Raw genomic sequence first — 11,283 nt, 5'->3', positions numbered from 1 at the left:
AAGCAACCATGGCACCGCCCATAAACCCCTCCCCCTCCCCCATCAACAAGCAGAAGTTACAAGCAGGCAGAGAAACAGACCAGCAGACAGGGCTTCCAGCTGTCTGACCATTACATCAATACCTAGCCAGTTACCAGAGAGGGAAGCACCAACATCCGGGTTTTCAAAGCTGGGGGCTCAATGGCTACCCAGAGTCTTGTCCCAAAGCAAAATCTCATACCAGGGTATACATAGCCTTCTCCTGACTCAGAGAATGTCACAGCCCTCTTGACACACTGCCCAATCACAAGGTGTGGGCATTCCTGAAAACCAAGCCTCCTGCCACAGGCTCCATGTGACCACATTCAGCCTATTAGGGGGCAGAGCATATTTTCAAATCAGGGAAAGTTCTCAGAGTCACCTAAGCCTATCAAAGGACCAAGGGGCAGGGAAGATCTTCAGATTCCCATTCACATAACAATGATATTCCTGTTCCTCTGGCTTCCCTTCACTCTGGCTCCTCCATCTTTCTTCTGGTCACTCGGACTCCACACTATCTTAGTAACCCTTGTTCCTTTCCACAGTGCAGCACGAATGGTGAGATTTATCCACTCATTTTTGCTGTGGTTGCAGCCCAGGCTATCCCCTCATACTCTCTCATGCTATAGTGAGCTTCTGACCATAGAGCAGGAAGTATCAAAATGGTGTCTGAGAACAATGATGTTACTCCTGGAAGATGGGGCTGTTCTCTTATGTGAGCATCTAACAACACTAGCATTACTTTATAGAATTCATTTTAAAGGTGTATAGAACACAGGGCTTAGAGTCAGGAAGACTCACCTTCATGAGTTCAAATCTGGCCTCAAACACTTGCTATGTGACCCTGGACAAGTCACTTAACCCTGTTTGCCTCAGTTTCCTCATCTAGAAAATGAGCTGGAGAAATAAATGGCAAATTACTACAGCATCTTTGCCAAGAAAACCCCAAATGAGGTCATGAAGAGTCAGATACAATTGAAAATTACAACAAAAATCTTCCCCACCCCTCCCTTCCAGCACTGTTGTTTAGTAGAAAGCTTGTTGGATGATCTTGAAGGTAGTGTGACCCAAGTTCAAATCACAACTCTAATACCATAAGCATAGGCAAGGCACTGTAACCTCTCTGACTGAAGTAATTTCTCTAACACTCATCTACTAAGATTGTTCTGAGTATGTCATAACAGCTTTCACCCTGGGATTGGCAATTCTCCCATAATGTAAAAGTCAGATCCATTTGTCTTATTTCATAAATGAGTAAAGTGGTAGAGGAGAATGTCTTCTCCAAAGCCATAGAAATTTGGAGGTGAGAGGATTTGTCACTTATTATTACCTATGTCACCATACATAAGTCACTTAACCTCTCTGAGCCTCAGTTTCCTATTCTGTAAAGTGAAGGGGTTAGATTAGATAACCTCTAAGTCCCTCCTAGCTCTATGACCATGTGATTTATCTTTTCCTCTTTAGCTCAAGTCATGACAAGAGTTAAAGGGATGGGATTGTGACTAAGAAAGAAGAGAATAAAGAAGGAAGGAGAAAGAAAGAAAAAAGAATGAGAAAGAAAAGAAGAGAAAAAAGGGAGAAATATGAAAGGAAGGAAGGAGGGAAGGAAGAAAAGATGAAAGGAAGGAAGGAAGAAAAGTGAAGGAAGGAAGAAAGGAGGAAGAAAGGAAGAGAAAAGAAAGGAAAAAAGAGGAAAGAGAGGAAGGAAGAAACAAAGAAAAAGGAAGTTAAGAGAAAGAAAGGGAGAAAGAAGGGAGAAAAGCTGAAAGGAAGGAAGAAAGATGAAAGAAAGGAAGGAAAGAAGGGAAGGAGGAAGGAAGAATAAAGGAAGAGAGAAGGAAGAAAAGATGAATGGAAGGAAGGAAGATACAAAGAAAGGAAGAAAAAGAGTAAAAGAAAGGAAAGGAGGGAGGAAAAAAGAAAGCAAAGAGAAGGAAAAAGAAGGAAAGAAAAAGAGTGAGAGACAAAGGAAGGAAGGTAGATCTTTTATGTTCTACCCTGCTTTCTGTGTGCATTGGTTGCATTCTAAAAAAGGCATGTGTGTGTCACAGCCTCTCTACAAAGGAAAGTCAAACTCTGGCTCAGGATTCTAAGAAGCATTTGAAAAATGCACAGAAAACCACATCAAAACACCATCAGGCTGCACTTGAACTTCTTCTCTCTCTTCCTCCAGACCAAAGCTGAGCCTGAGTCAGACGCAGCTGTTTCCATCAGGTACCCTCTGTACCCAAGTTCATGTCAGATCTCTTCTCTGTTCAAAGCCAAAAATCAAGCAAGAAGGGCTTGACCCCATGTCCCTTCCTTGTTCAGTTCATTTCAATTTGATAAGCATGTATTAAGCCCCACTACGCGCCAGGTACTGTGTAAGGAACTGGACCTGAGATTTTATTGATAGAGGAAACTCCTCTTCAGTGTAAATCTGCATAACTTAGAATGTTAGAAAGTTGCCCAGAGCATTGGGAATTCAAGTGACTTGTCCAGAGTCACAGAACTAGAATGAGTCAGAGGTGGGTCCCTAGCCTCCATGGTTCCAGGATTAGTTCTCTACCTGCTGGGTCATGCTTCTTCTCTAGGGATGGTGAATGCAAAATAGAAAAAGAAAAAGGTCCCTACCATTAAGGAATTTCTACTCTATTAATCCCTCCCCAAAATGACAGTAGGAAGAACTAACAATACAATTTGCTTCTAAAAGAATAAGGACTGGCCACTCACTGTGAAGTTTGACCACAAGTTGGGCTTTCTAAGTTGAATGAGAATCTTTGAGACCCCACCATCTATGCCCACTGAAAAAAATGGAAGGAAAATATCTCCCACTGTCTTGTGCAATCTCTGTCACATTTGAATCCTAACTGCAATACAATGAAATATTCATATTTTATGATCCCCAGCACCATGATTGCTGTTCATAGGCCTTAAAATCTTTGACACTCTTCTTTGCTCCAGGACCGTCCTTCGAAACTCAAGTCAAACAAAAAAGGAGGTGCCGTTATAGGTCACCCTTTATTCTGTGAATTTTTCTGAAGTATTTCTCGTAGAGCATAGATTTACATCTAGAAGGGACCTCAGAGACTATCTATCTAGTCTGACTCCTTTATTTTACAGATTAGGAAACTGAGGCCCAGAGAATTTAACTGACTTGCCCAAGTTCTGATTCTAGAGCTAGTCATGGAACCTTTTTACATCATAATTATGTACATTATGTAGATAATTACCATAGTGCCAGGATCTTAAGAACAGGGAATTTTGTGAAGTTGATCGTGGGGATAATGTTTGCATTATCTACTCATAAGACTTTGGAAACAAGGAAAGTACTTTATGAAATGTGAATCACAACATGTGTGCTCTGTTATCATTTATTATTATTATTAAAGATGAAATGATATTGCCACATGGAGATGTTTGTTAGGATATCCCATTTCCATAAAGGGCCTAATATTTTCAGAATCAGGTACTAAATGATGAATCTATACATAGACTATGCATTTAGCATAAAAGGTGAGTTCTGGAAATAAAATACACTTAATCTAAAATGCTCTGACACCTCCTGTTCTGCTCTTGCTTTTCTCCTAGGAGCAAATTTCCTGACAGTTCTTACCTGCCCTGCTTTTTACTTTCTAGCTTGGGAAGCTATGGAAGAAAACAATAAAGGAAGGAGTGAAGAGACAGTAGAAAGTTACAGGGTAAATAGGGAAATAAAATGACCGGCTTTTATAACTTGAGAATAACATTAAAGGAACTCAGAGAGTTTTTTTTTTTCCTGCAAAATCACTACAAAGTACAAAGAATGCAAGAGCCTGCTGTAGCTCAACATTTCACTCAGTGATGAAAAGGAATGCAAAAATAATTCAATGCAACTGCCAGGTACTGTGCTCGAAAGAAAATTTAAACTCCTCAGCTGCTGTTTGAATGAACTGAAAAGACTTGTGAAGATTTGGGGAGACTGTTTGGGAGTTCAGATGGTTCTTGGGCAGATTAGAGGATTCAGCAAAATGAAGGTCCACCTCTCAGTCTTTGAGACTCTAAATGAGCAGAATTATCTAAATAATTCTAGAGGGAGATATGAAATAAGGGCTGGCATAATAGCGACCTACGTGCTGTAAATTACTCAGCCCCTCAATCTGGTTTAAGGTACATATTTAATTTTCTAGAGATTCAAATTGGTGGGATTGGGGGCAGGTGGGTGGAGGTGGATAGAGCACCAGCCCTGGAGTCAGGAAGACCTGAGTTCAAATCTGGTCTCAGACATTTAACACTTGACACTTACTAGCTATGTGACCCTGGGCAAGTCACTTAATCCTGATAGCTTCACAAACTAACAAAAAACAAGTTGGTAGGATTGTATGGTAGAAAGAACAAAAGACATGGAGTCAAAGGACCCAGATTCAAGTCCTGCATCCAAATTCAAATCTACTTAGTACCTGTGTGACCTTGGGCAAGTCATTTAATGTCTCTGGGTCTCAGTTTCTTCAGCTGCAAAATGAAAACAGCAGTGAGGTACGCCATAGTAAATGGAGCACCTGAACTAGAGTCAGGAAGACTCATCTTCTCAATTTAAAATTTGTCCACAGTACTTAATAACTGTGTGGCCCCGGGCATGTCACTTCACCCTGTTTTCCTCAGTTTCCTCATCTGTCAAATAAACTGGAGAAGGAAATGGCAAACCACTCCAGTATCTTTGCCAGGAAAATGCCAAATGAGATCACAAAGAGTCAGACATGACTGAAAAATGACTGGCCATGAACAACAAAAATGAAAGAGTTGGAAGGCATTATTTCTAAGATTACTTTTAATAGTAATAGCTAGCATTATATAGTACTTTAAGGCTTATAAAGCTCTTTGTAAATATTATATCATTTTCTCCTCACACCTGAGGAAGTGGGTGCTATTTTTATTTTCATTGTACAGATGAGGAAACGGAAGCTGAATGAGGTTAAGTGATTTGCCCATGGTGACACAGCTAGGAAGTGTCTGAGGCAGGACTTGAACTCAGGTCCTTATGACTCCAACTCAGGCACTTTATCCACTGTGCCACCTGGCTACCCCTTTTAGCTCTAAAATAATTTTTATTAATCATAATAGATTATAATTCCCTTTCCTTTGGATTTACCTTTTACAGATGCTTGAAAGACAATTTCTAAAGCTAATGTTTTCTGTCCTTAAATCTTAACCATTCTTAAATACTTGCTTTACTATCTTAAAGGATTTTTATCTCATCAATGTATTCATTTCATCAGTACAAAATATAATCCATCTACGACTTCTAATACTCCGTGATTCTTGTGTATCTCTTCCCAGAAATATCCATGGAGAATTCATGCTGCAAACCTGCCCGTCAGTGTTTGATTAAGTTCCAGTGAAGTGAGTTGGTTGCCCGTCTGTGTTTCCTTGCTCTTTGTACAGAAACGATACACTTATTCACTTCCTTAAGGATAGGTTTTAGGTCAATTCCTGTACATCATGGCTGATACACTGCAATCTTGTACTAGCCACTGGCATTTGCCTTTTCCTTTGGGTGATCTGCCATCTTGATTCTATAGAAATGGACATTTTCTGCTATTAGTAGTCAACAATAAGAGAATAGTGGTATTTATTTATTTTGGAGGGGGGGAGTCAAGGCAATTGGGGTTAAGTGATGCCCGAGGTCACCTAGCTAGTAAGTGTGTCAAGTGTATGAGGTCGAATTTGAACTCAGGTCTTCCTGACTTCAGGGCCGGTTCTCTATTCACTGCGCCACGTAGCTGCCCCTGAGAATTGTGGTATTTAACAAAGGAGTTTTTCCTCAGGAGCCCTTCAGGATGGTTAAGGTGTGACAATTTCCCAAATACAATCCAAGACATTCTCTTCCTTCTTTTCAACTCTAAACCTTGTTCATCCACAGTGAGATCCAAGAGAGATCTAGTGATGGGCCAAGTGCTGAAGCAGTCGTCCAGCTGAATAGCATAGTCTAGGCCACACATCTTTGTTATCCATATGATTTTTTTCTGGGGTACTTCATTTGGCCTAGGTTTTCTGAGTGGTTGCAGAACACATTAAGCATTTTAGGCCTTGAAATAGATTTAAGTTGCCGAGGCATATTTAGGCTTGAAGTCAGGAAAATCTCCCTAATAATTGTAGCTGTCCAGAAGTACAATGGACTGTGTCAAGGGTAGCAGAGTAGAAGCAGTAATCCAGCAAACAAATTTAAAATAACATGTCAAATCAAATTCTAGAGCAGCAGGCCACAAAAGTTCAGGGTGAAATGTCTTTCCAGCCCAAGACAGCTTAGGAGGTTAGCAGGAGAGATCTGTGATATGAAGGCGTGGGCAGACCCAGAGTACATCTAGCCACAGCACCAGTGGTAGGCCATGGAGATAGCTGCTGCAGGAGCAGCAATGGCTCTGGGAGCTCTCAGTCCAAAGACAGTAATGGGGTTGGACAAATGATCAGGAAGAGATTACAAAGAACTCTTTGCTGGTACTAAGCACAGGACCTGACACTGTTTGGCAACTGTATTGTCCACATGTGGTTCTGGGTCACAGTTCCAGGGCAGAGTGCTTGTGGTCAGTCATAAGGGAGCAGAGACCCTTGTTGCAGTTCCAAAGCAGAGAGAACATGAGCATTTGCAGCTGTAGGAGAGCAGGGGACCTTGTTACAGTTCCAGGACCAAGAGGAGCACAAGAACTTGTGACTGCAGGGGAACAGGACACCTTTCTGGGTAAAGACCAGAGTGCAGACCAAGAGAGCAGTGACTAAATCTCCCCCCCCCCCCCAATCACACCACCTTGGAAGCAACTCAAAACCCAGAATCAGCTCTTAAAACAACATGCAAAAGCTGGAAGCTTGGGAGAGGGCCTCCCCATCCCCAGTCACCAAAGCCCAGCTTTAACAAGAAGTTCAAAGTAAAGAACTTTAAAAATGAGCAAGCAACAAATAACAGCAAAAGAACTTGACCATAAAAAACTACTATGATGCTGGGGCAGCTAGGTGGTGCAGTGAAGAGAGCACCGGCCCTGGAGTCAGGAGGACCTGAGTTCAAATTCAGCCTCAGACACTTAACACAAAAACTATCCCTGTGACATTAGGCAAGTCACTTAACCCCAATTGCCCTTCAAAAAAAAAAAGCAAAAAACTACTATGGTGGCAGGGAAGACCAAGACACAAACTAAGAACACAATAGCATGAAAATATTTGTAACCAAAGTCTCAAAGCAAGAATGCTAATAGGACACAAGCCCAACAAAAATTCTTGGAAGAGTTAAAGAAAGAGATAAGAGTGGTAGAGGAAAAATTGGGAGAAAATGAGAGTGATACAAGAAAATTTTAAAAAGAAAATTAACAGTTTGGTAAAAGAGACCTCCTCCCCCCCCAAAAAATTAAAGAAAATAACACCTTAAAAAACAGAATTGGCCTAATGATAAAAAGAGGCACAAAAATTCACCAAAAAGAATTCCTGGGGGCAGCTAGGTGGTGCAGTGAATAGAGTGCCTGGCACTGGAGTCAGGAGGACCTGAGTTCAAATCTGGCCTCAGACACTTAACACAAAAATTAGCCGTGTGACCTTGGGCAAGTCATTTAACCCCAATTGCCCTCCTTCCCAAAAAAAGCCAAGAATTCCTTAAAAGGTAAAATTGACCAATTGGAAAAAGGTTAAAATGCTGAGGAAAGTGGAAGCTAATGAATCCAGGAGACATCAAGAAACAATTAAATAAAGTCAAAATAATGAAAAATAGAACAAAAGGTGCATTATCTCCTTGGATAAACAAGTAATCTGGGAAGTAAATTGAGGAAAGGTAACTTAAGAATTATTAGACTGTGTGAAAGCCATGATCAAAGAAAGGGCCTAGACATCATATTTCAACAAATTATAAAGAAAAATTACCCCAATATCTTTGGTCCAGAGGGTAAAATAGACATTGAAAGAATCCACTAATCATCTCTTGAAAGAAATCTCAAAATGAAAACTCCAGGAATATTATAGCTAAATTCCAGAGCCCCAGGTCAAGGAAAAAAAATATTGCAATAAAGAAACAATTCAAATATTGTAAAGCCACAGTCAGGATCACTCAGAATTTAGCAGCTTCCATGTTAAAGGAGTGGAGGACTTGAAATATGACATTCCAAAAGGTTGAGGAGCTAGAATTACAACTAAGAATAACCTACCCAGAAAAACTGAGTATAATCCTATAGAGGGGAAAAAAAAGATATTTAATGAAATAGAAGACATTTAGGTATTCCAGATAAAAAGACCAGAGCTGAATAGAAAATCTGACATTTAAACCCAAGACTCAAGAGAAGCATAAAAAGGTAAATGTGAAAAAGGAATCATAAGGGACTCAATAAGGCTGAACTGTTTATATTCCTGTGTGGAAAGAGGATACATGTACCTCCTAAGAACTTTATCATTAGGACAGTTAGAAGGAGTCTATATAGACAGAGGCATGGGTGTGAGTCAATTATGTTGAGATGATCTAAAAAAAAGTGAAAGGGTAGGAAGAGGGATCTACTGGGAAAAGAGGGAAGTGAAAGGGAGAATAGGGGAAATTGTCACACACAAAAAAGACACACAAGGAAGAGCTTTTACAGTGGATGGGGAAAATGGGAAGATAGTAAGTAGCAAGCAATACTTGGAATTCACTAACATTGTAATTAACGGAAGAATGTATATATATATATATATATATATATATAATGTATATACACACACACATTCATTTGGCTATAGATATCCATCTTATCCCACAAAGAAGTAGGAGGGGAAGGGAATAAGAGAAAAGGGGAGTGCTAAAAGCAGAGGGAGTGGATCAAGGAACATAGTGATCAGAAGCAAAACAGTCTTGAGAACGGTTAAAAGAAAGAGGGAGAGAAGGATAAACAGAAGAAATTAGAATGGAGGGAGATACATATAGGAATGTAAACAGTTCATCCTTATTGAGTCCCTTATGATTGCTCTTTCACATTTAACTTTTTATGCTTTTCTTGAGTCTTGTGTTTAAATGTCAATGTGAAAGTGAATGGGGAGGGTGGAGCTAAGATGGCAGAGTAAAATCAGGGACTTGCTTGAGATGTCCCCCAACACCCACCAAATACTTGTAAAAAAAATGACTCTAAACAAATTCTAGAACTTCAGAACCTACAAAATGATAGAGTGAAACACATCTCCAGCCCAAGACAGCCTGGAAGGTCGACAGGGAGTGATATTAACAGGCATTTTCCAGAAAAAGAAATCAAAGCTATCAATAATTATAAGAAAAACTGCTATAAATCACTACTGATTAGAGAGATGAAAATTAAAACAACTCTGATGTACCATCTCACACCTATCAGAAATGATGAATGACGGAGGAAATATGGGAAAATGGGTACACTAATGAACTGTTGGTGGAGTTGTGAACTCATCCAACCATTCTAGATAACATTTTGGAACTTTGCCCAAAGGGCAATAGAATTGTGCATATTCTTTGATTCAGCAATACACCACTAGGTCTGTTCCCAAAGGGATCAAAGGAAAAGAAACTATATATACAAAATTATTTATAGCACTTCTTTTTGTGGTGGCAAAGAATTGGAAACTGAGGAGATGCCCATCAATTGGGGAATGACTGATCCAGTCATAGTATATGATTGTGATAGAACACTATTGTGCTATAGAAGTGCCAAACGAGATGGTTTTAGAAATATCTGGGAAGACTTACATGAACTTATGAAAAATAAAGTGAACAGAACCAGGAGATCATTGAATACAACAACCGCAATATTGTAATGATAATAAAGTGTGAAAGAGCTGCTTTGATCAATACAATGAACCAAGAAAATTCAGAAGGGCTCATGATGAAAATCGCTGTCTACTTTCAGAGAGAGAACTGATGTGCACTGAGTGCAAATTGAAGTATAGTTTTCTCACTTTCTTTAGGCAACATACCTAATATGGAAATATGTTTTGCATGATTTCCCATCGTATTGCTTGCCTTCTCAGTGAGTGAGAGAGGGGCTGGAGGGGGTGGAGAGAATTAAGAACTCAAAAAAATGTCTTAATTATGGAAAACATACAAAGAAATAGATGAATAAACAATTAGTGAACAAACAAGTAAACAAATAAAAAAAAAGCTGGTTGGTTGTCTCTCCTTGAAAGTCTTTAAATGGAGACTAGATGACAATTTCTCACAAATATTATAATAGGGATTTATCTCATGTGTATGCTAAATTTAATGATAGCTGATGTCAAATTCTGTGATTCTGTGACATAATCAGTAGGTTGTCATCTACAAATAAGAGCTTTGGAGGATCTCAGGATCTATAGGGAGTCCCTCTGCTATTTAGACTCTATGCTTGACATCTTCCAAGACATACATTTGTTTCACTGTTTTATGCCTCACTCCACATTGAAAATTAAAAGAAAACTGAGTGAAGTTGTCATGTTGTTTGATCTATCAAGGAGTTTTGAAGGATGTTAACATATTAAATGGGAACCACCATGTTGGGGAAGAATTGGTAAGCCTAATTTTTTTGGTGTGCCAATTTGTTGTAGTCCAGGCTTGACTCAGGCTAGTATAGTAGTTCAGGTTCAAGGTTAAAACAAAATGAGAAACTCATAGACCATCCAACAGGTAATAAAATGAGGCTTATATAACCGTAGCATGGAAAGGTTATAAATTAAAGATATAGGACTGATTCACATGAGTACAGCTTTCCCAGCTCTATGTTGTAGTCCATGCTACATCCATGGTTTGATTTGTAGTCCCCTGGGCCAATTAAGCCTCAAAGATAGTTTCAATACTTCTTTAGTCAAAACTTTGCTAGTCTGTGTTACAGTATGGCCTTAAGACATTGTTCCAGTTATATAATTCAAGTGCATTTTTAAAATAATAAATAAAAACCAAAGTGAGATACAGTGTTTTCTATCCTTTTTCAATCAATTGTGTGACTATGAAGGAGTGATCTGGTTCAGAGTGCTTTCCTATACAAATTCTAGCTTTGGAGAAAGGTAAATGTTCTGATTTTCAAAAATAAAAAAGGGAGATAGTTCAAGCTATAGACTGTGGGACTTAATTTTAATTTCTGGTACAATTCTAGTTAGGTCCCATGAAGTGGTTATATTATTTGAATTTATACTGAATTTTTCATTTGTTTGGAGCCAATTGATTTTGTCCCAGTTAGTGCAAATAATGGATTCCATGAAGTGGTAGCATTATTTAAATTCACACTTCATATTTCCATTGGTCTGGAAGCCATTACCATATTATACATAATTATAATTTCAAATAGTTTGAATTTTAATAGATGCCATAAC

Source organism: Petaurus breviceps, unplaced genomic scaffold (genome assembly GCF_028583685.1).
Source record: "Petaurus breviceps papuanus isolate PSGF00001 unplaced genomic scaffold, PetGlider_PUasm1.0 151, whole genome shotgun sequence".
In the NCBI taxonomy this organism is placed as follows: domain Eukaryota; kingdom Metazoa; phylum Chordata; class Mammalia; order Diprotodontia; family Petauridae; genus Petaurus; species Petaurus breviceps.
The sequence above is the reverse complement of the archived record's forward strand: the minus strand, read 5'-3'. Positions refer to the sequence as shown.